Here is a 27,045-nt window from a genome sequence, read left to right on the forward strand (position 1 = left end):
AGCAGCTGGGTGACTCTGGGGAAGTCACTTAACAGCTTGTATCTCAGTTTCTTCACCTGTAAAATGGGGATACTCACTGCACATACCTCCTAGGGTCCTTCTGTGAGCAAATGAGTCACTGCTTAAAGGGCCGGACCAGTGTCAGGGAGGCACTGGCTGTCATTATTATTATTACTGCTATGGTCACAGTCCATATAAAGTTTTTTTTTTAAATTGACTTTTAGAGAGAGAAGAAGAGGAAGAGGGAGAGAGAGGGAGGAAGAAGAATGGAGGGGGAGAGAGAGGGAGAGAAAGAAAAGAGCATTCATTTGTTGTTCCACTTAGTTGTGCATTCACTGGTCCCTTCTCATATGTGGCCTGACCAGGGATCAAACCTGTAACCTTGGTGTTTCGGGACGACACTCTAACCCAGTGATTTTCAACCTTTTTACACTTGAGGACCAGTGAAAATAGGAGAATTATCTTGGGGAACACTAAGGCAGAAATCACCCTGAGCGTAAGCGAATTCAACTAAGATCATTGGGCCTATAATCTTCATACAACATCAGGGTGTTCGGCAGACCATCCCAGACCAGCGTTGGAAAAACTCTGCTCTAACAGCCTGAGCTAACCAGCCAGGGCCTGCACGAAGCTCTTAACCCAATCCTCAAGTGCCTGAAATCCTTTGCCAGCTTCTGGGAGAGCCAAGTGTGTATTTCTCTGGAGAAGTATGTGGCCTCTGAGCAGATTCCCGAAAGGACTTAAGACCTCTTTCCCCCAAACTGTGGACCACAGCGTGCTCTAGCCCTTGGCCTGAAAGAAGGCCAACACCAGCTGGCACTAGCCTAGGCCCCCCAGAGCCACCACGGGCCTCCCTCTCCTCTGGTCTTCACACAGGCCCATGCTGGTCTCCTGGACTCTTTCCCAACTGCTCAAACGTCTTTCTTCTGCCTTTGTAACTCTCCTCACCTGTGAGGAAACACACCTAAGGCCAACCCCGTATCACCCCCTCCTGCCTCTTCTAGAACTTTCCTTCACTCCTTTCCTTTTCTCTCCTGAGCCTCTAAGCCTGCTCAGAGTCTGAAAAACCAATCCCACATGCTCCTCTCCTCTCAATCTGAGTCAAGGTCGCTCGGCCCCTCATGTATGCAATAAATACCAATTACGAGTTTATTCCAGTCTGGTCTCAGGGATGAATCCTATCACGGGAATAAACGGAGTGACTGACGTGAAGGAAGCTTGGCAGGTAAACAAGGAAGGCTGCCCGGAGGAGGGGCTGTGTAAGCAGAGGCCTTCAAGACAGGAAGGAGCTGGGGGGGGGGTCACTGCAGGCCGAGGGCGCAGAGAGGACAAAGTGAGGAGGGAGGACCAGGCTCAGTGCGTGAGGAAGGCAAGGTGAGGGGCGAGGAGGGCGAGGAGAAGCCCAGGCCAGACTAGGGGCTCTGTCCAGAAAGGCAAGGGTTAGCTGTTTACCTGAAAGCAGAGGTAGCATTTTTTTTTTACCATTGATTTGAGAGAGAGGAAGGGAAAGAGAGGGGGGATAGATCAGAGGCGGGGGGAGAGAGAGATAGAGAGAGAAGCATTAACTCATTCCACCAAATTGTGCACCCACTGGTTGCTTCTCATACATTCCCTGAACAGGGCTCTCAAACCGGCACCATCGGTAGAGCCAGCAACCTCAGCGCTCCAGGACACCATTCTACCCACTGCACCACCGGCCACAGCAAATTTCTTTTTTCTTTCTCTCTTCCCTTTCTTTCCTTCCTTCCTTCCTTCTATCCATCCACCCATCCATAAAGTCATCCTTCCCCTTCTCATGGCTCCTCACTATATTCCAGGCTGGCTCCCACCCCTACCCATCCATGAAACCCAGAACATCTTTGCTTCCAGAAAAGCTGCATCCAACCCAGGAAGCCCAACCGCAAGTCCATTTAGAAACTCAGCTCAGGCCCTGGCCGGTTGGCTCAGCGGTAGAGCGTCGGCCTAGCATGCGGAGGACCCGGGTTCGATTCCCGGCCAGGGCACACAGGAGAAGCGCCCATTTGCTTCTCCACCCCTCCGCCACGCTTTCCTCTCTGTCTCTCTCTTCCCCTCCCGCAGCCAAGGCTCCATTGGAGCAAAGATGGCCCGGGCGCTGGGGATGGCTCTGTGGCCTCTGCCTCAGGCGCTAGAGTGGCTCTGGTCGCAACATGGCGACGCCCAGGATGGGCAGAGCATCGCCCCCTGGTGGGCAGAGCGTTGCCCCTGGTGGGCGTGCCGGGTGGATCCCCGTCGGGCGCATGCGGGAGTCTGTCTGACTGTCTCTCCCTGTTTCCAGCTTCAGAAAAATGGGAAAAAAAAAAAAAAAAAAAGAAAGAAACTCAGCTCAGTGTTCCTGAGATGCGGACCGTGCCTTACCCTGATCGTCCTCCCTCGCTCTCTCTGTTTGGTTCAAAGATGCTTCTGCTCTTCACATGGGCGGCCACCAGGTTGATTCTCAACACACTCCTGAATTCTCCATTAGCCATCAGCCCTATCCCTGAGACTTCAGTCATCACTTGGTGTCACTAACGCTCACTTGGGACTCCTACAATTCATTCATTCACTCTCCATCTCTCTCATCTCTTTTCTCTTCATTCCCCACCAGCCAAGAGGGTGTTAGATAGAGCTTTACCCTCCAGGTTTGTGTTCTCCAAACTACCAGCACTCAACCACATCTCAAGACAGGGCAGCTGCACCCACCCAGAAGTTCAGGCCAATGGCCTTAGATCACCCTGGACTCCCCCTCTTTCTCTTTCTTCCCATCAACAAAAACTCAGAACCTGAGATCCCAGTCCCAATGTCCCAGGCCCTCATTCCCCATGAAGCTTCAACTGGCCTTTGTACAAAGCATCCCAAGCTTCTCTGCTGGGAATGACATTGCATCCAAATCCAGAAGCTCCCTCCTCCAGGAAGCCTGCCCTGATGGTCCAACATACTCCAGAAGTCATGTCTCCTCCCAGCGTCCACCAGTCTAGCTGAGATACTAATTTCACCTTGCAGGGAGGAGGGGTGTGCTCTTGGTTTACCGCCCCCCGCCCCGCATCCGTGAGGGCAGAGCTCTGAAACCGGACACACAGAAAGCCCACTGTGTGGGTCTGAATTAACCAGTAGAATTTGCCTGGATTCAAATCCTTGCTTGGCCAGCAGCTAGCTGTATGACCCAGGACAAGTCACTTGACTCCTCGCTGCCTCTGTAACAGGGAGATGGTAGCAACCTGGAGGTCTGGCTCTGGGAAGCATTTTAAGCAAACTTTGATGACTGTGCCTCATGAAGATGGACAGGGAGCAACATAGGGGCCTAAAAGCAAGGAGCTGGGTCAAAAGACACAGAAGGAGCCATAAAGCAGGCTCCAGGGAAAATCCATCACACAAAGCAAACAACTGCCAGGGCAGAGGAGAGCAAAAAGACAAATCACCTTACACAGGAGGAGGCCGCTGGGAAAGGCAAGGGCAGAGAATGCAAATACAGGGAATTTTACACACTGTATATAAATACAATCTACATGTGAATATTCTAGACCTCAATAGGGGTTACACCGGTGGCCACATTTGTCAAGGCTCATGCAGATGCACAGTTCAACTCTGTGCATTTTACTGTAGGTGAATTATACTTCCATGAGAAAATTGGGAGTAATACACAGTGTATTTCCCCTTGTATAAGACATACTTTTTCTGAAAAATTTGGGGTCTAATAACTGGGTGCATCTTATACACCCAGTTTACTTGCATTTCCCACTTTTTTGCACTTGTTTTTGCGCTCGTTGTTGAAGACAGTGGCTCATCATCAGACACAGATGAGGACGAGCTAATGGATGGAAGTTTTGACAGTGATGAGGAGTTGTATGAATTTTATGATGAATAAAACTTGAGTTCAATAACTTTATGTAATACATTTTTTTTCAAATTTCGTGCCCCCAAATTAAGGTTCGTCTTATACATGGGAAAATATGGTACATACATATAAAACTCCCTGTGAATGGGGGGGTTGTACACAAGAGCGGGAGGTCATGGCAGATACTGGGGACAGAAGTAGGGACTGTGTGGCAAGAGCTTGCTAAGCCAAGGGGAGCCTGGCACAAGAGGGTGAAGAGCTAAGAGCTCTTTCAGAGGGTCCCCGCTCACCTTGCCTGGGGGCTCCATGTTCAAGGACGGCTGAGGCACCATGAGGGGCAGAAAGGAGGTGACAGTCCAACAAACTGGCACGACCACCCTGAGGCAGGAGCACTGCACACGGACAACGGGCAGTATGCATCCTGGGGAAAGGGGGCTCCTGGGGGCTGGGGGCGTCCTGGGGGAAAGGGTCGCACTTAGCCTCCAAGCTGCTGGGGCCACCAGGGGCTCCCTCCAGGGCCCAGGGGTCATTAACAAGGGTTCTGCAGTCACAGATACTCCCCCTCACTCTGCTCCCAAGGCTGCCAGGCTGGGGCACAGGGAACACTGGAGGCTGGGAGGGGGATCACTTAAAGTTAGCAACCCCCACCAGACCCTCTAAACACAAGAAGCACTTTACTTTGAAGGGGAACTACTGAGGGACAGAGCAGGCAGGAGAAGCCTGGCTGCGTGCTTGAGGGGCATCAACCCTTGCTGTGACCCTCAGCCCTAGAAAGAGCATTTGGCTACACCCCTGAATACACAAAAAAAGTAATAACTAATAATGGTGACAACACTAATGACCGCTACCTTCTGCTGACTGCTTAGTTTCTTTATTTTTTTTTAAATGTTCATTCTATTGATTTTAGAGAGAAGGGAGAAACGGAAGAGAGACAGGAACATCTGCTCCTGTATGTGCCCTGACCAGGGATCCAACCAGCAATGTCTGCTCCTTGGGACAATGTTCCAACCAACTGAGCTATCTGGCCAGAGCTAAGCCAGGTGCTTTCAAAACACTTTTCCATGCAGGGCCTTAATGGGTGCAAAGGTTCTTTTTTTTTTTTTTTTTTTTTTTATTTATTTATTCATTTTAGCGGGGGGAGGGAGAGAGAGAGAAAAAAAAAGAGAGAGAGAAGGGGGAGGAGCAGGAAGCATCAACTCCCATATGTGCCTTGACCAGGCAAGCCAGGGTTTTGAACCAGCAACCTCAGTGTTTCCAGGTTGACGCTTTATCCACTGCGCCACCACAGGTCAGACGGGTGCAAAGGTTCTTGAAAGAGCTATTTAGTATTATTCCTGTATTTCTGATTCTCTAACTTGGGATGAGAGAACTTGCCCCCAGGTAGCTGACCCAACTATCCCACACCCCTGGATCATCACATCCACCCCTTGTCACTGGCCAATCTTTCAGACTCTCCCTTTACAGAAACGATTTTTGTATAGGCCACCATAACCTAAGCCCACACTGTCCATATCCAAGCACTAACCTACAAACCCATGTAATTATAAATAGCACCCAGGGTGTGAGGCCTGCGGTAGCCAAGACAGGGACCTCACCAAGGCCCCAAAGAAGTGAACACCAAAGAAGAGAAAGGACAACCTCACCAAATCTCAGTCCCTGCTGCCTCAGTTTCCCCAACCTGTGAAATAGGATAAATGTCCTCCTTCTCTGAACAGGGCAGATTCTGGAAGAGGTGAAACTGATTCTGGACCCCAGAAATAATAATATCATTCATAACACTAATAATCCAGATGAAATGATAGGATATCTGAAATTTACTCAAAAGTACTCTAGCAAAAAAAAAAAAAAAAGCAAGGTGGGGAATAATGGACCAGAGAAATCAGCAGAAATTTGTTGAAGCTGGTGACGGGCACAGAGAACTTAAGTATGCTGTTCTCTCACTGCTTGGTGGGTGCTTTAATATGTCAATTATAAGCCTGACCTGTGGTGGCACAGTGTATAAAGCATTGGCCTGGAACGCTGAGGTCACCGGTTCAAAACCCTGGGCTTGCCCGGTCAAGGAACATACAAGAAACAACTACTAGGAGTTGATGCTTCCCGCTCCTCTGCCCCCTTCTCTCTCTAAAATCAATAAATAAAATCTTTACAAAATAAGATTTCCATGATAAAAAGTTAAAATAATAATTTTATAAATATTAATAATTAACATATAAACAAAGTGAACCTTTACTATGCACTCCTTCAAGGTATGCCATCTTAAAAAAGCTTTTCACATCTTCACTCATTTAAGCCTCATAACAACCCCAGGAGGGAAATTGTTACAGATGAAGAACTGAGACCAAAAGGGTATTTGATTGCCTGGCACCTTACCCTCAGTTTAAAATGCCAACATTAATTGCCAAAGGTTTTGGGGGGAAGGCAATAAAGACTTGGGTCTGATCTCATGGGAGACTTTGCTACGCTTCTTGATATTAGTAATCATCCCAGACACTAAGTTTTTGAGTGCTTGCTATATGCCAGGCATTGAATATCTGTGAGTACACCTGCAGTGGATCACCTGTCATTCCCACTCTTCCAGATGAAGAAACTGAGGCACAGAGCAGGGAAATCCTGCCTGTTTCCAGAGTCATATTGCTGTGCCTGATGCCAGAGCAGCCTGCTATGGGTCATCCAGTTTAGAATGCCAACATTGTTCCCATGTGCCTTTGGGGAAGATAATGGGGACCTTTCAGAATGGAGAAGTCAGCCTGGTTCCCACAGGAGAACAGTAATCATAGTGAAAACAGCAGCAACCTCAGTTGCTAGTTCCTGAAAGCCCACTGCATGCTCAGCTTGGGAGAACACTGCCTCACTAGGCCCTCCCTGCAGGCCTCACAAGGGAGCTGTCATGGGCCCATTCTACAGACAAGGAAACTGAGATCCACAAAAGGGATCGCTTGCCCAGGGTCCTGTTCCAGTTGAGTGGAGGAGCCAGCATTCCCTCCCATGCCTGCCAATATAGGGAGTTCACGGCTCAGCTAACTGGGTTGAAAAAGCCCCAGGCTAAAGATCTGACAAAGAATGACAGGCAACACTGCCATTGACTGTACTAGCTACCCATGACCTTTTTATAGATGTTAGTTATCCTCACAACCTTCCCAAAGTAGGTACTGAGATGAGCCCATTTAATAGCGGGGGAAACCAAGGCCCAGGGTAAACAAGCCTTTTGGCTGTAGCCATTCAGTCCACAAGAGGCAGAAGCAAGATTTGCTTCTGCCAACAGACACTTTGGCTTCCTGACCCTGGGCTCTTGATCTCCACACTAACTGGCAAGCACTTGATGCAGGCCACAGACAGGAGGAAGACACAAAGGGTTCACACAACACAAGACCCTAGGGCTGGACAGGTTGGATGAACTGAACAGGAGGGAGAATGACTTCCTTCAAGATGTGGCTGCAGCCTGACCAGGAAGTGGCATAGTGGATAGAGCGTCGGTCTGGGACACGGAGGACCCAGGTTCAAATCCCCAAGGGCGCTGGCTTGAGCAAAAGGCGTCACTAGCTCTGCTGTAGCCCCCTGGTCAGGGCGCATATGAGAAAGCAATCAATGAACAACTAAGGTGTCGCAATGAAAAATTGACGCTTCTCATCTCTCTCCCTTCCTGTCTCTCTGTCCCTATCTGTCCCTCTTTCTGTCTCTATCACAGAAAAAAATAAATAAATAAAGATGTGGCTGCAAATGGACCTCCTAAGAGTGACCAAATGACAAATGTCAGGCTCAGCAATCCACTTCCAGGAATTTATCCCATAGGCATACCCATTTCCCAATCAGACAAGTGGATGCATGCCTTCCATCTCTACACGCAGAAACTTTTGGAAACATCACATCCATGTCAAGTCAAGGAGGATTCACCCACTCCACAGAACACCATGCAGTCAAGAAAAACACGGATGGTCTCCCAGGAGATGAAATGAAAAAAGCCACAGGCAGAGCAATGGGAAGAGCATGCTACCAGCTGCACACTGTATATGTATATTTTAAAGATACACACATAGATGTAAATGTGTGTACAGAACATCAGAATTGAGGAGCTGCCGCTCAGGAGGCAAGCTGGGGTCCCAAGGACGCGGGGGTGGGGGTGGAGAGGAAGATTTACTACTTTGAATGTCTCCCATGTGCATGTATCATTTAGAAAATAAGAGAGGGAGAGAGAAAAAGAAGTTAACTTCCTCCTTGGAGACTTAACAGACCACCCAGACAGAATTCACAGCTAATCTAGACCTAAATACAACACTTACTTCCAGCCTCCTCCAGGATGGGGTCCCAATATCCTAACCAAACCCCAGGGCCCTGGCACACAGTAGGCCCTCAGGAAGTTTCACTGGGAACAATTAACGAAACAAAGGCACTCTCTCCTGCTTCTCTTGCCAACAGATCCCGCCACCACAAATACACAAACTGTCACCAAACTAGAAATGTCTTAGAAAACATTCTCTCTCTCCCCATTGGGGAGACTTGCATGTCACTAAGACACATGCCGTCAATGGGGACAAAACTCTAATAATGGTTGGTACTCCAGGCAGGAGAGAGTTCGAGAGAAGGAATGAGGACAGACTCCTTGGGGACAATTCAACCAAACATTTCCCATGTGTCTGTGGTGTGACGCATCCTATGCTGCAGAGCCAACTCTCAGGCAGGCCCTCTGCCCTCAGAGAGAGGACAAACTGGATGTGAACAGTGAATAAGTTTGAGGCAACTCATTTCTGATGGGGAGGAATACTTTACATCGCAGATGTGTAGTTTGGGGAACAGATGCCTGGTGGGGTGAGGATCCAAAAGAGACCAGGGCAAGATAACCATGCCCCCCCCCACCCCCTCTCCCCTGCCGGGCAAGAAAGGGAAAAAGGCAGCCCCTCAGTTGCTTTCCAAACCCAGGCCAGCTGGAAAGGAATGCCATGTTTTCCTGTTTCCAATTAACTTCCCCCAACAGCAGCCCTTTGCATTCTTGAGACCAGGAGTCAAGGCAGCTATAAGGGAGAGCTACAGGGAAGGCTGACAGGAACTCTGCTGGTGGCTGGACCTGGAGAACCCGCCCCATACCCGGGAGCACTCCCACCAGGCCTCAGGGCTTGGCACTGAACCCTTGGTCCTTTCACAGCATCTTGGAGGGGAGAAGGGGACCATGACCCCACATCCCCAGGGAAGGAAGTCAGCAGGGAGAGGAGTGAGGTATAGGCCTGTCTCTCTTGGGCCTTACTCATGTTTCCCCCCTCAAAAAAAATCTGCTCCTACTTTCAGGAAACATTCAGCATAGAAAGGCCTACAACCCCCTTCTTCTGCCCACCCAAGAATTATGATAGCTTAGGCAGGCCGTCTCCGAAAGATACTTGCACATCAAGGAGAGGTAGCAGTTGGGGAGGCAGGCGCTCCCTCAAAATGTTGTCTCCCCAGCTCTGCTGACAAACATGGACCCCTCTCCCACCACCCCCAGCCATGGAACAGGCTTCCCCTGAACTCAGTTTCTTCATCTGTATAATGGCAAGAGTCACCTCCCTTATTAAGTATGCAGGGCCCTTCCCAGCTCCCCTCCCTCAGCCCAAGCCCCCAAAGACTGATTCAGCACAGTGTATGTTAACAGAATAGGTTCCCGAGTCAAAGACACAGAAAGGGTATGTCACCTAAGTGGAATTATCTACAGGCAGGCCTCACTCACCACAGGGAAATCCTCAGGGGTGGACGCCTTATGCTAACACCCTAAAATGCCAAGCAACCAACAGTCCTTTCCACCCTACAGGCATGCCACATCCCATCTGCTGAATGAGAAATAAAAACAGCATGTTTGGATAACACTTTCACCCCCCTCAGGGTCAGCTAAGGAAAGTATAATTATTTCCATCTACAGATGAGGAAACTGAGGACTAGGGAGTTGCATGACCTCCCTAAGGACAAAGAGTGGTAGCAAAAGTGTGACAGCCAGTCCAAGTGAAAAATGGGCAGAAAAGTTCCCTGCCAACTGCATCAGGGCACCACAGAAGGTCACGGGGCAGAGTGACGACCAGGTCCCCACCAGCTCAGCTTCCCTCCCTGGAGGGTTGAGTAGCAGCAAGCCAGGGCAAGTTCCAGCTCAGGGGGAGGAGGAAGGCGATAATGGGGCCAGCTCCAGGTGACCCCAGCCAGGCCTGACTCACACACCTCCAACTCTCAGCTCCCACAGGCAAATGCTCTGCTCAGCCCCAGGTGAAATGATGTTGCCCTGGCCCAGCTTCCAGGTGCTCCTATCCCTTCTCCAAACCAGCACTCTGACAGCTCCATCCAGGTATTATATTTGAGACCCAATTCAACTCAAATCAAAGGGACCAAGTGCCAAAGAGGGTACAGGAGAATCCAAGAGCTTTGAGCTGAGTTGAAGAAACCTGAGAGGGTTACAGATTGGGGCTGTGTGACCCCGGGCAAGCCACTTAACCTCTCTGAGCCTCCATTAGCCTGTCTGCAAAATGGACTAACAGTCCCTACTTCCTCCCCCAGTTGTGGCCAGTGAATAATGCACTTAGCAGCAGCCATAATGCTTTCTAGTTAGGGAGATGAAGTTATTTCCAACTTCTAGGTGTGGGGGAGTTTTGGGGGAGAGTGGAGGAATCGATGAGCCCCTTAAGTTCCACCTGACCCCACACATGGTAAGGGGTAATACCTGAGCTGTCACCTCCCCTATTCTACCATCACCCCTGAGGTCAGAGTTGCCTCAGCCCCCACCTCTACTCCCACCCCAGGTGAGAATTTGAAAGCTCTCAGAACTTATCATAAATTTCAGGCCTTAGTGTCTTGGGTGTTTCTACAACTGTTTCCCAGACAAGCGCCCTCGGAAAGGTGTGAGGGAAGTGCAGACGCTCCGTACAAGCCCAGATCCTTGTGATACTACTGGAGGACTGTGTGACAAAGGGGGCTGCTTGTCAGGACTGCAGCCCCCTGTCCTGGAACAGCGGAAGGCTGGGACCTGTCACCCCCGCCTTCCCGGGAGAGCTGACACTGCGGCCTCTGACCCCACCTCCCGGGAAGCTCAGCTGCTCAGAACCACAAAGCAAAACAAAGGGGCACGGAGAGGAAGGAGCCACAGAGCCTTCCAATCACCGCTGGCGCCGGCGCCCGCGCCCCAGCCCGAGAGCCCTCCCGCGGTTCCTCGCCCGCTTCTCTGCTGGCCGCGGCCCAAGGCCTGGGCAGCCCCTGGTCCCTTGTCTCCCCGCGGCCGCCCGTGACAGCAGCCGGGGAAGCAGCCGAGGGGCAGCAAGGGATAGGAAAACCAGATGGCTCCATCCCTCCTCCCTCCTCCATCCCTCCCTCCCGGTGCCCGCGGCCTGGCCGCCCTCCGCAGGGGCCCGGCTCGCCCGGGCTCACCCCAGGGAAAGGGTTGCCTTTGTCTAAAGGTCACCACCCGAGTGCGGTGCCCGGGCTGGGCCTGGTGCCTCCCATTCCCGGGCCGAAGGGGTGGAGATGGGGGGCCGCCCCAAATCCTGGGAGGTGACAGGGGTAAGGCTCACCTCCCTCCTCACTCCCCCCGTAACGGCCCCCCTCCAGGGCCAGCCAGCCGCAGGAGGAGGGGGTCAACTTCTTTCACTGCTGGGGAGTGGGAGACCAAGTCAACTCCTTTCATTGTTTAGGGGCGATGGGGAGGGGGAGACCCGATGGCCTCCTTCCACATCCATCCCTCCCAGCTTGCTGGAGGCCCCGTTTCGCCCCGGCACCCCCGGGAGGCATTTGGGGAGGGGGCGCAAGGAGATGGGCGAGAGGAGGCGATGAAGGCTCGCCGCCTCTAGCCGGGAAATCACCATCCGCTGCCCGGTTGCCCTCTTCTTCCCTGAAAGGCGGGGAGCAGGGCGAGGGGAGGGAGCCCTTGGGCTGGGAGAGGGGGTCTCCCCGCCCCTCCCCCCGTGGAACGTTAGGTCTCGTTTTTCCGCCGCTCCATTGTATCCCCGGCAGCCGGCGGGAGGGCCGTGGAGGCACCGGGAGCCGGGTTTGGGCAGGAGAGCCGGGAAGGGGGGGTCCCCTCAGGATCGGGGCGACGGTGATGATGGGAGAGACGCGGGGGGTGGGGGGCTGCCGGGGGCGGTGGGCGCCGAGCGAAAAAGAGGCAGCGGACGCTGCGCCCCGGTTGGGGGGCTGAGTGTGTGAGTGTCGGGGGGGTGGGTTCGGCCCCGTCTCCGGCTCCCCCCACACACACCCTCGCCTCCAACCCCCACTCCCCCCTCGCTTTTGCGCCCTGTCACAGCCCCGACTCGCAGGTAGAGAGAGTTAAGAGATTTAAAGAGAAATTGCTACATTGTGAGAAACTCACCCTGATGTTTGAGCAGCCGTCGGCGCGGGGTCTCCGAGACGGCCCCGCACGGGCTGCACAGGGAGGACCCAGAAGGGGCCGACCGGCCGGGCCGGTCAGCGCACTGCCTGATCGCATGGCGGCCGCCCGGCAGCCTCCGCCGGGTCCCCGCCGCCGCCCCGCGCCGCGGCCCGGGCGCCCCGGCCCCGCGCTCGCTCCGAGGAGGACCCCTCGGGTTTGCAAAAAATATATATTTATTTTTTTAATTAAATGCAAAAGAAAAAAACCTTTACAGGGTTTGTGTTCCGCCCCCCCTTCTCCTCCTCCTCCCTCCGCCCTCGTCGGAGGAGGGGCTTGGGAAAGCCCCGCCCCGCGCCCGGCAAACCTGCCAGGGCTCCCGGCGCGGAGCGGCGGGCTAGCGAGCGAATGGCAGGCTGCGGTCGCTCAGGGAGGGGGCTCTTTTCTCCAGCACCGCCCCCTACCCAGCCCAGTCCCAGGTGTTTGGGGGCGCACCTCCCCAGACTCCGGTGAACTCCTGAAATTGCCATCATGCTCCGGGTTGGGGGGAAATCTAAAGGGATTCGCTCTCCTAGACCCCGGGCGGCCAGCAGCACAGCTGGGGAGGGGTTGCCGATTCGGGGGACGGTCGCCGGGCGGGAGAGCGCAGTGGTTTGAAAAGGTAGCGGGAGTCGCTGATGGAGAAGGAGGGACGGTCTCGTAGGTGGAACCGCGAAGAAACCGGGAGTCGAGCCATAAGGGTGGAAGGCGGCTGGAGCTTCGGGGCGACTGGCCGATATCCCTGGCTGGCTGGATCACTCACCCCAATCAGCCTTTGCTGATCTGCGCCGGCCTTGCGGAGGGCTCCGGGTACACGGGTCTGCCCTGCCGCAGATCCTCCTCGAGGACTCTCGAGGCGCGCTGGTGGGACTCCCAGAAGCCCCAAAGTCGCCGGGTTGTGCTGGGTCCGTTTCCGCCCCACCTGGCGGTGAAAGCCTCGCGGGCGGCACATTGATTCACGCGTTCATTCAGGGAATGCTGGTGAGCGCCTACTGTGTACCCTGTGCGCGGCTGAGGACCCAGCTAAGACTCAGACAGCCCTCCCGGGACGCACAGACCAAAGGAACTTATATTCTCTTAAGTACCTTCCCTCTCCCCAGAGCCTAGAAAAAGCTCTATGCACACAGACACTGATCAGTAAATGTGCGTTGAATAAATGAGTGACAGACATCTCTCTATTTTTTTAAGCTTTAGCATGTATAGTAGTATCTTTGTGATACTTTCATGTTATTTAAACATTTTTCTTCCTTAAAACAACCTTTTGTTGTTGTTGTTGTTGTTGTTGTTAAAGAGACTACAGTGGTTAAGGGCCCTCACTCAAGCCAGTGAACCCCTGGTTCACATCCTGCCTCTGCCACTTCCTTGTTGTGTGACCTTGAGCAAATTACATCACCTCTCTGTCCCTCCATTTCCTCATCTTTAAATAATAGGGTCATTAGGAGGAAATGAGCTGTCCAGGAGAGCAGCACCTAGTAGGAAGTATCAGATAAGTGCTGACAGATTATTATTATTATATAAAAAAGAAACTCACTTTCAAAAGGAGACACATGGGTTGCCCCAAACATAAGAGAGGGGTAAATCTAGCAGTGGTCATGCACTGGAGGTAAGTGACCCTTCTGGGAACAGCAATAGATACACTGAAATTTTATTTTTCTGTAGCTTGCCCTTCCATTGGCTATGATTGAACTACATTTGGAGTATTCATTAACTAGTGCCAAGTACAATGATGTTTCCAGGCATTAGCACTGCCTCCTGGGAAGAGACCTCTGATAACCCCTCATCTGGAGGCTTTTAGTTACTGCCACCTTACAATGTACAAAACAAGGGAAATGCTTTGCCCAAAGCACACAACCAGGAAGTGGGACCTGATTGAAGCTGGATGGCACTGCCTCACAGCTACCAGCCCCTGGGATACTCTGAACTTGGGGACTGGCTTGCTCAAAGTTGGCAAACTTCAGGCATTGGAGTGTGACTGTCCAAGTTTATTTATTTATAAAGGAAACATTAAGTATCTAGTGTACCCCAGTGATATAGTGGTGACCAATTGTTTAAGTATATCTAGTGTGCCCCAGTGATATAGTGGTGACCAAGAGCACCCTGGTTCCTGCCCTCCCCCCCCCCCCCCCAGCCAACACACAGTCTATTAGGGGCAAGTAAGCAAAAAGAATAGGTCACTTAGCCTTGGTTTCTCCCCAGCCTCCACCACAGGTCCCAAGTTTCTTGTTGCCTTATGGTATCCCTCACCCTGGTGCCTATACTCAGTGTTCAAGAAAGGTTTAGGTTTGCTAACTAATGACATAAACAATACCCACCCTCCCAGAGGCACACCTGATCTCTTGGGGAAATGGCCCGTGCAGCCATATACCACTTGGAATGTGCCGGGTTGGGTGTGAAGGAAGCCAACAAATAGCCCCAAGCCTTGGCTGTCAAAAGCCCTGGGAGATCAAATGTCCAAGGCTAGTGTAGGATCAGCAGGGGTTCAAGTGGAAAAAACTGCTGTCCTTTAGGGGTGACACACCCCTTCCCTTGGAGAATCATGCAAGTTGTGAGTTTCAAGTTAACTGAGTTGTCAGTGAGACAGGTTAATCTACTTACCACAGGGCTACCTAGCCAGGGTGGAGACTAATCCAGTATGCCTAGGTGGTGTCACAACTTTGTCTCTGAGTCACCAAGTGAATCTGGGGCAGGTCACTTCAGCTTCTCCAATTTCTCATCTGTCCAACGGGAATGTATAGTCAGACATCATAATCTGTCCCCAAACATTTTATTATGAAAAATTTTAAACATGGAATAGTGGAAGAAATACAGTGAAACCTAAATACCCACATCCTTGATTTGCCTGTTACACTGCTTGCTTTACCACATCTGTGCATCTATCCGTTGATCAAATCCATATTTTAATTTAGAAATTAAATTTAATGGGGTGACATTGATCAATGGTTTCAAGGAAACATCTCAATAGCATTTGAACTGTTCATTGTATTGTGTGCCCATCACCCAAAGTCAAATAATTTTCCACCACCGTATATTTGTCCACCATCTTATTTTATTTTATTGATATTACAGGGGGGGCAGGTGTAGCAAGAACCATCAACTCATAATTGATTATATGTGCCTTGACCAGGAAAGCCCAGAATTTTGAACCGATGACCTCAGTGTTTTAGGTCAACGCTCTATCCACTGTGCTACCACAGAGCAGGTGATTTTTTTTTTTTGATGCCTTAAAACTGGAAGACATATGTTTACCTCCCCCTTAATACATATTAACCAGGTAATCCTAACTAATTCCTTCCTCTGATAAACTCTGAGAATTGTAATAACAACCCCTTGGGACAGTTCTGACTTTCATTTTAAATCTGAATTCCACCTTTTTTGTGAAAGAGAAACAGGTTCAGAGAGGGTAAAAAAACATATCAAAGTCACACAGCTAGGGATTCAAACCCAGCTCTGTCAGTCCTCAAAGTTCAGACTTTGAGGATTACAGAAAAGGATAAAATGGGACAATGGACATGGAAGCTCCTTTGGGACAGGGACAAAGCAGCATATGGAGGTAATATATTAGGACCTGAGAAGATGCATCCATCCACCTTCCTTGACCAACAATTATGTTGTGACCTGTGGCTTCTGGCACAGGGTCCTTGCCTGCCAGTTTGGGACTTAATCCCATATGAGTCACAATATTCCCTAACATTAGGCTGGACAGGTAATGGACATCTCACAAATGTTTGCTGATTCAATAAAGGGCTCAAAAAACATTTTGCTGTGAGGCAAATGGCTTCTTCTATAAGCTTCGCAGCCACTCAACAAGCATAGCCCTAGCTAGACATTGGCCTTGGGGTTATGAAAACCCCATGATCTCTACATGACCTTGCAGTGATTTTCAACCTTTGTTTCTCATGCACTCATAAACTAATTACTAAAGAAAAAGGGGCCCTGACCTCTTCTTCCTTAGTAACTAATTTATTTGTGCCATGAGATGAAAATGGTTGTATTTAGTCAGGGGCACTGACCTTAGTAATTAGTGTGTGTTTGTGCCATGAAAAAAAAAAGGTTGGCCTGACCTGTGGTGGCGCAGTGGATAAAGCATTGACCTGGAAATGCTGAGGTCCCCGGTTCGAAACCCTGGGCTTGCCTGGTCAAGGCACATATGGGAATTGATGCTTCCAGCTCCTCCCCACCTTCTCTCTCTGTCTCTCTCTCCTCTCTCTCTCCTCTCTCTCCCTCTCTATCTCTCTCTCTCCCTTTCTCTCTCCTCTCTAAAATGAATTTAAAAATAAATAAATAAATTTTTTTAAAAAGGTTGAAAATCACTGAATGGATTGTTTTAACTATAACTGTACAGCTAAAAAGGAATGTCAGAAAAACCCCTATTTACTGTAGAAAGGTCCAGTACATTGGACAACTAACCTGTGCTTTCCCTGGGGTCTGATTCCTTTTTCCATATCCAGCGTACTTGTTGCAAGTCCCTCTTACCCTCCTAACACTCCAGCTAGGAGCGCCCCAGTCCCCTCCCCCCATGTGTCGCAGCATTTTCTATCCTGTCCGCTCTCGCTTCTAGTCCTTCCGCACCCTGCACTCCACCACCAGCTCTCTCAACCGGATTCCCTCTACTTTTAACTGCCTCTTGCACCTCTTTCCTGCCCAGCAGCCCGGCTCCTTCCCTGCAGGACCCTAGTCAATGTGTAGCCCGATCGCCCTCGCTCTACAGAGAGCAGTCGTTTTACTTTATATTGACTTTTAGAGAGGATGAAGGGACGAGAAACATCAATTTGTTGTTCCACTTATTCATGCCATCACCGGTTGATTCCTGTATGTGCCCTGACCAGAATCGAACCCGCAACCTCAGCATGTTGGCACCACCTTCTAACCAAACTACCCCGCCAGAGCTCTTTTCTTTCTTTCTTTCCTTTTTTTAATAAATGGTTTGGGTCTCTGAAAGTCTAAACCACGCCCATCGCGGTCCTCCCTCGCAGAAAGTTGAAAACGGTCAACCCAGTTCCTCTCTTCTTGATCTGGGAGGGTGCTGGTGCCATGGGTGTTTTTAGTTTTCAGTCAAGCAGCACACTTATGATCCCTGCGTTTTTCTGTATGTACGTAACATTTCTTTTTAATTGGAGTGACAATCAACACAACTATATAGGCTTCAGGCGTATAACTCCTCAAGTATGTAACATTTCAGTAACAAGGACGAACAAAACAAGAAAAAGCCTTGCCCGATCCTCAAATACCCCTGCACCTCTTCCAGGTATCGTTCAACGGGGCATGAGAGGAGAAAGTTCTCGTCAGACTTTTCCAGGATCCCGGTTTTAGCGCCGGGCCCGGGAAGAAAAGGAGAATCAGAGGGCATTGATTCCGGGGCGACCTCTGCCCTTTGACCGCTCCCTTTAAACATGGCTGGTACAGCCAGTGTGCGCAGCCCCGGCTCCCAGCCCTGCAGACCCGCAGGGAGAACCTAGACCCCGCGCGGCGACCAAATCAGGCAGCTGTGAGCCCAGCCCAGCCTCGGGTCCTCAGCGCGGCAAGTACGCGGGGCGGGGTCTGACTGTCCATTGGCCCAAACCTAGGGGTGGGGCTACCGCGCCAACCCGCCCCTAATCCCGCAGGGTTAAATAAACCTCGCGCCCACCCGAAGTACGTATTATTCATCGGAAGGCGGGGCCCAGGTTTGTTTACACCTTGCTATTGGTTGGATTTGAATCGGCCCGGGTCGCGGGGCGGGACTCCAGAGAGCCCAGGCCCGCGCTTGACAGCTTCGGGGAGGCAGGTGCCACCGCAACTCGCTCCACCAAAGCTCTAGGACGGGTCCTTAAAGAAGGGGGTACCCTCGGCAGATGCGAGCAGCGGGAGCTGGCAGGCTGAGGCTTCCTCTCGTTACTTGATAAACGCTAACCAAGGTGTGGGAAGCATTGTTTTTGTTTTCATAAAAACGCATAAGGCAAAACAAACCGGGGTAAACAAAAATATGTTCTGAAAACTCCCTTTGTATCCATACCTTGAACCAATACATTCTAAGAAATGTATTGACTTAGGTATGGAGATAAGCGACTTGCGCTCCCGGTACCCTGCAATGGCATGGGGGGGGGGGCGCGGTGAGGACTTGACGGGAATGAATTTCTGCATCATTCATTCATGCACCACCAGATACCCAGACTCAGATCCAGAGAGTGGCTTTATATGTTGCTTTAAGCGATTTGGTTATCAGCGGATTTAACATCCCAGCTGCGCGGGAGGGGAGACTTCTTGGGCTATTCCTGGGGAAGGGGGAGAACGAGGAGGACAGGACACTAAGAATGGAAGACGGCCTCCTGGGGGAAACAATGTCAGGCTGGAGGAACTGATGGGCAGAGGAGAGCACTGTCCGGTTTTAACAGTTTATTATTACTCCCTGTTCAAGGAGATCTAGAGAAGAGGATATAAAAGACTTCCTGCAGCTAATGAATTTTTACCTGTTGTGGAAATTACTTGTAAAGACTTTCTCTGCAAAGTGCACCACAGGGTTTGTGAAGCATGGTTTAGATGGCTGTGAAAACTACGCATGCTTAGAGTACAAATATTCTAGGCTACCAGATGATGGAGTTATAAGTAATGCTTAACCGAGCTAGCGCTGCTGGCCCAGGTGCATGGATAAACTCAATGAATGCCCCAAAGATCCTAGCAGGTAGGAGGTTCTAATATCATCCCTGGATTGTTGAGGAAATTTAAGTCGCAGAGAGGTTACAGAATTGCCAAAATCAGGAGCCATAAGGATTTGGGCAGCCCTGCTCCAAAATTCATCCTTTTAACCACCATATTACACTTGCCCCTAAAAAGTTTCTGACTTTTGTTGCATTGTTTTAAAAACTACATAAAGCTTTGTACACCTGAGACCTATATAGCTTTATTAATCAATGTCACCCCAATAAATTCAATAAAGCCTGACCAATGGAGGCACAGTGGATAGAGCTTTGACCTGGGATGCTGAGATCCTAGGTTCAAAACCCTGAGGCCACCAGCTTAAGCATGGAGTCCCTGGCTTGAGCCCAAAAGTCACTAGCTTGAGCCCAAGGTCTGTGGTTTGAGCAAGTCACTGGCTCTGCTGGAGCCACCCCCACGAGTTGATGCTTCCCATATTTCTCCTCCCTCTCTCTCTCTCTTCCTGTCTTTCTCTCTCTGATCAATAAAATACATAAATGAACATTAATTAGTTAATGAATTAAAATTAATTAATAAATATGAAGCTTGATGCAGATTCTTTTTTTTTTTTTTGGCAAAGACAGAGAGAGTCAGAGAGAGGGACAGACAGACAGGAAGGGAGACAGATGAGAAACATCAATTCTTTGTTGTGGTTCCATAGTTGTCCATTGATTGATTTCTCATATATGCCTTGACGGGGGGGGGGGGGGGCTACAGCAGACCAAATGACCCCTCACTCGAGCCAGCGACCTTGGATTCAAGCTGGTGAGCTTTGCTCAAACCAGATGAGCCCACGCTCAAGCTGGCAACCTCGGGGTCTCAAACCTGGGTCCTCCACATCCCAATCCAATGCTCTATCCACTGCGCTATCGCCTGGTCAGGCTTGATGCAGATTCTTAATGAAGTTAAGTAATTTTCTACTTTCTAAAGCAGAGCTTTAAAAAAAAATTGTATTGAATATTTTGAGGTGACCTTGGTTAATAAAATGATACAGGTTTCAGATATCATCCGTATATTGTGTGTTCACCATCTCAAGTCTCCCTCCATCACTATTTATGCCCCATCTACCACCTTCTACCACCCCACCTCCTTTGCCCCCCTGCAATCCCCATGCTGTTGTCTGTGTCTATGAGGTTTTTTTTTCTTTGCTTAATCCCTTCACCTTTTTCACCCAGATCCCTTTGACAGCTGTCAGTCTGTATCTATGAGTCTGTTTCTATTTTGTTCTAAGTTTATTTTGTTCATTAGATTTCATATATAAGTGAAATCATATGATACTTGTCTTACTCTGGCTTATTTCACTTACCATAATAACCTCCAGGTTCATCCATGCTGTTGCAAAAAGTAAGATTTATTTGTTTTGGTTTTTTTTTGTGACTGCATAGTATTCCATTGTGTAAATGTACCACAGCTTTTTCATCCACTCATCTACTGATGGGCACTTGAGCTGCTTCCAAATCCTTGACTATTGTAAATACTGCAATGAACATATATTTTTTTGAATTAGTGTTTCCAGTTTCTTTGATGATAGTCCCAGAAGTGGAATTGCTGGGTCATAAGGCAGCTCCATTTTTAATTAAAAAAATTTTTTTTCTTAAATGTGAAGTGGGGAAGCAGAGAGAGAGACTCTTGTATGTGCCCCAACCTGGATCCACCAGACAAGCCTTCTACTGGGGCTATGCTCTGCCCATCTGAGGCCCTTGCTCTGTTGCTCGGCAACTGAGCTATTTTAGTGCCTGACATGAGGCCACAGAGCAATCCTCAGTGCCCTGGGGCCAACTTGCTGCTACTGTGCCATGGCTGTGGGAGAGAAAGATAGAGAAAAGGGAGAGGGGAAGAGGTGGAGAAGCAGGTGTTTGCTTCTCCTGTGTGCTCTGACTGGGAATCAAACCCAGGGAATCCATATACTAGGCCAATGCTCTATCCATTGAGCAAACCGGCCAGGGCCTCCTTGTGGTTTTAATTTGCATTTCTCTGATGATTAGTGATATTAAACATCTTTTCATATGTCTGTTGGCCATCTCTATGTCTTTTTTGGAGATGTGTCTATTCAGGTCCTTTGCCTATATCTTAATTGGATTGTTTGGGGAGATTTTTGTTTTGTTTTGTTTTTTAGTGTTGAGTTTTTAAGTTCCTTGTAAATTTTGGATATTAAGCCCTTATCAGATATATCAGCAAATACATTCTCCCATTCAGTGAGTTGTCTTTTCATTTTGTTCATTGTTTCTTTGCTGTGCAAAACTTTTTAGTTTGATTTAGTCCTATTTGTTTATTTTTCCTTTATTTCCCTTGCCTAAGGTGATATATCAAAAAAACCCCAAAACATTGCAGTAAGACATGTCTGCAATTTTATTGCCTATATTTTCTTCTAGAATTTTTATGGTTTTGAGTCTAACATTTAAATCTTTAATCCATTTTGAGTTTACTCTTGTGTATGGTGTAAGAAATGGTCCAGTTTCTTTTTATCTTTTTGTACATATCTGTCCAATTTTCCTAACACTATTTAGTGAGTTGACTATCTTTACCCCATAGGTTTTGTTTGTTTTTTTAATATTTCTAGTTTATTGATAGAGAAAGAGGCAGAAATATCGATCTGCTGATCCATTCATGCCATCGCTGGTTGATTCCTGCATGTGCCCTGACTGAGGATCAAACCTGTAACCTTGGCAGTTGGGGTGGGCCAACCCACTGAGCTACCTAGCCAGGGCCAGGTTTTTTTTGTTGTTGTTTTTGTTGTTGTTGTTGTTGTTGTTTTTACAGAGACAGAGAGAGAATCAGAGAGAGGGATAGATAGAGACAGACAGACAGGAATGGAGAGAGATGAGAAGCATCAATCATTAGTTTTTCGTTGCGACACCTTAGTTGTTCTTTGATTGCTTTCTCATATGTGCCTTGACCGTGGGGCAACAGCAGACCGAGTAACCCCTTGCTCAAGCCAGTGACCTTGGGTCCAAGCTGGTGAGCTCTTTTTGTTGTTGTTGTATTTTTCCAAAGTTGGAAACGGGGAGGCAGTCAGACAGACTCCTGCATGCGCCCAACCGGGATCCACCTGGCATGCCCACCAGGAGGCGATGTTCTGCTCATCTTGGGGTGTCGCTCTGCCGCAATCAGAGCCCTTCTAGCTCCTGAGGCAGAGGCCACAGAGCCATCCTCAGCACCCTGGCAAACTTTGCTCCAATGGAGCCTTGGCTGCAGGAGGGGAAGAGAGAGAGAGAGGAAGGAGAGTGGGAGGGGTGGATAAGCAGATGGGCGGCGCTTCTCCTGTGTGCCCTGGCCGGGAATCAAACCCAGGACTCCTGCACGCCAGGCCGACACTCTACCACTGAGCAAACCAGCCAGAGCCTCAAGCTGGTGAGCTTTTGCTCAAACCAGATAAGCCCGCACTCAAGCTGGTGACCTCAAGGTCTCGAACCTGGGTCCTCCGCATCCTAGTCCGGTGCTCTATCCATTGCGCCAACGCCTGGTTAGGCCAGGGCCAGGTTTTTTTTTTGTTTAGTTTAGTTTCTGTATTTTTCGGAAGTTAGAAATGGGGAGGCAGTCAGACAGACTCCCGCATGCACCCGACCAAGATCCACCCAGTATGCCCACCAGGGAGCAATGCTCCGTTGTAGCCGGAGCCATTCTAGTGCCTGAGGCGAAGGCCGTGGAGCCATCCTCAGTGGCCCCGGCCAACTTTGCTCCAATGGAGCCTTGGCTGCAGGAGGGGAAGAGAGAGATAGAGGAAGGAGAGGGGGAAGGGTTGAGAAGCAGATGGGTGCTTCTCCTGTGTTTCCTGGCTAGTAATCAAACCCAGGACTTCCACATTGCTGGGCTGATGCTCTAGCACTGAGCTAACCGGCCGGGGCCCTTTTTTAAAAAAAATAAAATAATTTCTGCTTGTTTCTCCTAAAATTCTATACCAGGGCAAATTTAATTTTTTGAAGTACTATTCACAGAGGAAAAGTTTTTGCTCTTGGCCCCCCTACCGCTCTCACTATGAAACACTGGTCTGCTGCTAACTGTGTGCCAGGCGTTCTCAGTCTTCCATATACACGAGGTCATTGAATCATTACAACTCTGAAGTCAGAATGGTCATTCCCATGTCACAGATGAAGAAACTGCAGCACACAGAAGTTAAATAATTGGTCCAAGGTCCCACATCTCTTTGCAAAAAAGAAAAGGAAAACCAAGAATGGGCAGGTCGTGGTAGGAGAGGGAGAAAGGTGTCCAAAGTTGAAAGAGAGAGAATGGGAATTAAGCTAAACCACTGGGCTGGTGAGCGTGAGACAGTGGTTGGGCAGTGCTTAAATCAGTTCATCAGTCTTTAGGGAAGTGCAAATCAAAACCACAGTGAGAGACTTCTTCCCACTTACTGTAATGGCCATAATCCAAAAATGGGGGAAATGACAAGTGTTGGGAGGATGTGGAGAAGTCAGACTCCACACCGCTGGTGGGTAAACTGGGGCAGCTGATATGGAACACAGTGTTGTGTTTCCTCAATAAGTTGCACATAGAAATACCCTTGGTGATATAGCCAAAATAATTGAAACCAGGTATTGAAACAATAACTTGTACGTGAATGTTCATAGCAGCACTATTTATGAGAAGCAAAAGGTGGAAACAATCACAATATCTATTAGTGAATGATTGAATAAACAAAATGTGGTAGATCCATACAATGAAATATTAGCCATAAAAGAACAAAGTATTGCCCCATGCTATAGAAATCTTAAAAACATGCTAAGTGTAGCCTGACCAGGTGGTGGCGCAGTGGATAGAGTGTCGGACTGGGATGCAGAGGACCCAGGTTTGAGACTCCAGCAAGGGGTTACTCAGTCTGCTGAAGGCCCGTGGTCAAGGCATGTATGAGAAAGCAATCAATGAACAACTAAGGTGTTGCAATGTGCAATGAAAAACTAATGATTGATGCTTCTCATCTCTCTCCGTCCCTGTCTATTCCTCTCTCTGACTCACTCTCTGTCTCTGTAAAAAATAAAAAAATAAAAAAATAAAAAAACATGCTAAGTGTAAGAAGCGGACTTAAATAAGGCCACATATTGTATGATTCCATTTATATAAAATGTCTCCAATAGGCAAATTCCAGAGACAGAAAGCAGATTAGTGGTGGCCCTGGCCAGTTGGCTCAATGGTAAAGGGTTGGCTGGGCGTGTGGAAGTCCCAGGTTCAATTGCTGGTCAGGGCACACACAGGAGAAGCTACCATCTACTTCTCCACCCCTTCCCCTCCCTTTTCTCTCTCTCTTTCTCTCTCTCTCTCTCTCTCTCTCTTCCTCGCCCGCAGCCATGGCTCAATTGGCACTGAGGATGGCTCTGTGGAGCCTCTGCCTCAGGTGCTAACAATAGCTCAGTTATGAGCATAGACCCAGACGGGCAGAGCATCACCCCAGATGGGGGTTGCCAGGTGGATCCTAGTCAGGGCACATGCAGGAGTCTGTCTCTCTGTCTCCTCTCCTCTCACTTGGAAAAAAATAAAAAATTAAAAAACAAAAAGAAGCAGATTAGTGGTTGGGGGGGGGGAGGAGGGAGGAATGGGAGTGCTGACTAGGCACAGGGTTTCTTTTCCGGGTGATGGAAAAGTTCTGGAATTGGAACACCCTAATGCCACTAAATTGTACACTTTGAAATGGTTAAAATGGTAAATTTTATGATATAAACATTTTTTAATATAAAATTTTTTTAATTTTAAAAAGGCTGTAAGAAAGCAGAGGTGTTGATTACACATGACTTACAAATAATACATATGGCAACATATACAAGGAGAGGAGCAGAAAACAGCTGGGAGGGGCAGGCTGATGGAGGGAGAGAATGGGGAGATGGGGGGAGATGGCAGTCAAGTGGGTTCTAGTCAATGCACCTGCTCTGGAGGGGTCTGAGAGCCCCGGGTGATCTCCTTGAGTTTTCAGAGATCTATAGGGGATACATGCCCAGCCCACCCCCCAGGGCTGGAGTGGGGGATCCAGGGGATTGTGGGAGCCCTGAGCAGGCATCTGACCCAGCCTGAGGTTCAGGAAGGCTTCTTGGAGGAGGAAGAGGAGGAGGAGGAGGAGGAGAAGGACAAGGTGGAGGAGGAGGAGGAAGAGGAGGAGGAGGAGGAGGAGAAGGAGGAGGAGAAGGGGGAGGAGGAGGAGGAGGAGGAGGAGGAGGAGGAGGAGGAGGAGGAGGAGGAGGAGGAGGAAATAAGAGGCATTTGATAGGTGTTGATATTCTGGGCCTAGAGTAGAGAGACAGCCTAGAGTTTCTATAGCACAGATCAACCTTGACACTTCCCAGTGGAAACCCTCCTATGACTCCCTAGTGCCCATGGGATAAAGTTCCCATTCTATAGTTTGGCATCAGTTCAGTCCATACACACTCCCTGTGCACCTGCTCTGTGCCCCACACATTGCAGGGGTCACAGGGGTGATGAGACAGGCCCAGCCCTGCCCTCACGGGGCAATGCCGCACCACAGTGCAAGAGACAGACATAAAGCAAAGCATTTCCCGTGGTGTGACAGGTATCCTGTGGGAGGTCAGGCAGAGTTGACCCAGCCACCAGGGGCTTTCTAACTCCTCTAATTCCTAAGGGACTATTTGACAAATGTACTCCTCTACTGTTCTATACCTTTAATTAGTTCTCACAGCCAAAAAAAAATATTTTTTTCCTTACATGAGTTCCCAGAGTACTCCCTTAGGCTCACCCTAAACAAAAATAGTCATGAAATCACAGGTGTGTTGGACAGCATACTTTTTTTTCCCTTACCGTATGAAAATAAATGCATGACCAGTTTTTTATATAAATGAATGATCATTTTTAAATTATTTTTATTTATCTATTCATTTTAGAGAAGAGAGACAGAGAAAGAGAAAGAGAGAGAGAGAGAGAGAAGGGGGGAAGGAGCAGGAAGCATCAACTCCCATATGTGCCTTGACTGGACAAGCCCAGGGTTTTGAACCGGGGACCTCAGTGTTCCAGGTTGACGCTTGATCCACTGCGCCACCACAGGTCAGGCCTGCCTGGACCATTTTTTAAAGTCACTTGGAAATTATCTCAAGTGCTACTTTGGGAACATGTGCCCTCAACTCTGGTTCCAGATGGAAATCAATTATAAGCTAAGACTTGCAAGAAGAATAGTTAGTCAGACAAGGGTGGAGAGGAAGAGCAGGTGCAAAGGCCCAGAGGCAGTGGCTTTTGGGGAAAAAGGCATGTCAGGTGCTGAGTGTCAGGAGCTTGGCTGGGAGTGGTGAGAGAACCCGAGAGGCTGAGGGAATGGGCGGCCTTACAAGTACACCTGGAATTTGAACGTTGATCCCAAAGGTGATACACTGTCATTGGAAGGTTTGTTGATATCGTTGTTGTTACTTTTAATTACTATGTGAACCACACACATAATATTAATTTGAAGTGTATAATACAGCCTGGCCTGTGGTGGTGCAGTGGATAACGCATCCACCTGGAATGCTGAGGTGACTGGTTCAAAGCCCTGGACTTGCCGGGTCAGGGCCCATATGACAAGCAATCAATGAACAATTAAAGTGAAGCAACTATGAGTTGATACTTCTCTCTCCCCCACCCCTCTCTCTCTATAAAATCAATAAATAAAATTTTTTTTCTTTTTTTTAAAGTAATCTTGTTTTTATTTATTTATTTATTTTTTTTATTTTTTACAGGGACAGAGAGAGAGTCAGAGAGAGGGATAGATAGGGACAGACAGACAGGAATGGAGAGAGATGAGAAGCATCAATCATCAGTTTTTCGTTGTGACACTTTAGTTGTTCATTGATTGCTTTCTCATATGTGCCTCGACCATGGGGCGTCAGCAGACCGAGTAACCCCTTGCTGGAGCCAGTGACCTTGGGTCCAAGCTGGTGAGCTTTTTGCTCAAGCCAGATGAGCCCACGCTCAAGCTGGCGACCTCGGGGTCTCGAACCTGGGTCCTCCGCATCCCAGTCCGACGCTCTATCCACTGCGCCACCGCCTGGTTAGGCAATAAATAAAATATTTAAAGCATACAATTCAATGGTTTTTTGTATATTCTCAAAGCCTTGCAACCGTCACCACTGTCTAATTCCAGATCAGGCATTGTACTGAGTCATGTCCCTGAAGACTGAATCAGTTCTACCCCTTCCTTGCTTCCCTTTGACAGACGTGGGGAGAAGAAATTGGAGGGGGAGAAGAGGGGAAGTGAAGAGACCAGGGAGAAGCTGGTGCTCACAGTCAGAAA

General features: G+C 49.1%; 1 protein-coding gene across 2 annotated transcripts in view; it reads right to left on the bottom strand.

Annotated features, from left to right (window-relative positions):
- BICRA (BRD4 interacting chromatin remodeling complex associated protein) overlaps positions 1-12,173 on the bottom strand; it is an 81,954-nt gene extending 69,781 nt beyond the window's left edge. For both annotated transcript variants that reach the window (XM_066271681.1, XM_066271680.1), the window contains exon 1: positions 12,138-12,173. The gene's annotated coding sequence lies outside the window, so the exon portion shown is untranslated. The remainder of the gene's footprint in view (positions 1-12,137) is intronic.
- Between the last annotated feature and the right edge of the window lie 14,872 nt (positions 12,174-27,045).

This window comes from Saccopteryx bilineata, chromosome 3 (genome assembly GCF_036850765.1).
Source record: "Saccopteryx bilineata isolate mSacBil1 chromosome 3, mSacBil1_pri_phased_curated, whole genome shotgun sequence".
Classification (NCBI taxonomy): domain Eukaryota; kingdom Metazoa; phylum Chordata; class Mammalia; order Chiroptera; family Emballonuridae; genus Saccopteryx; species Saccopteryx bilineata.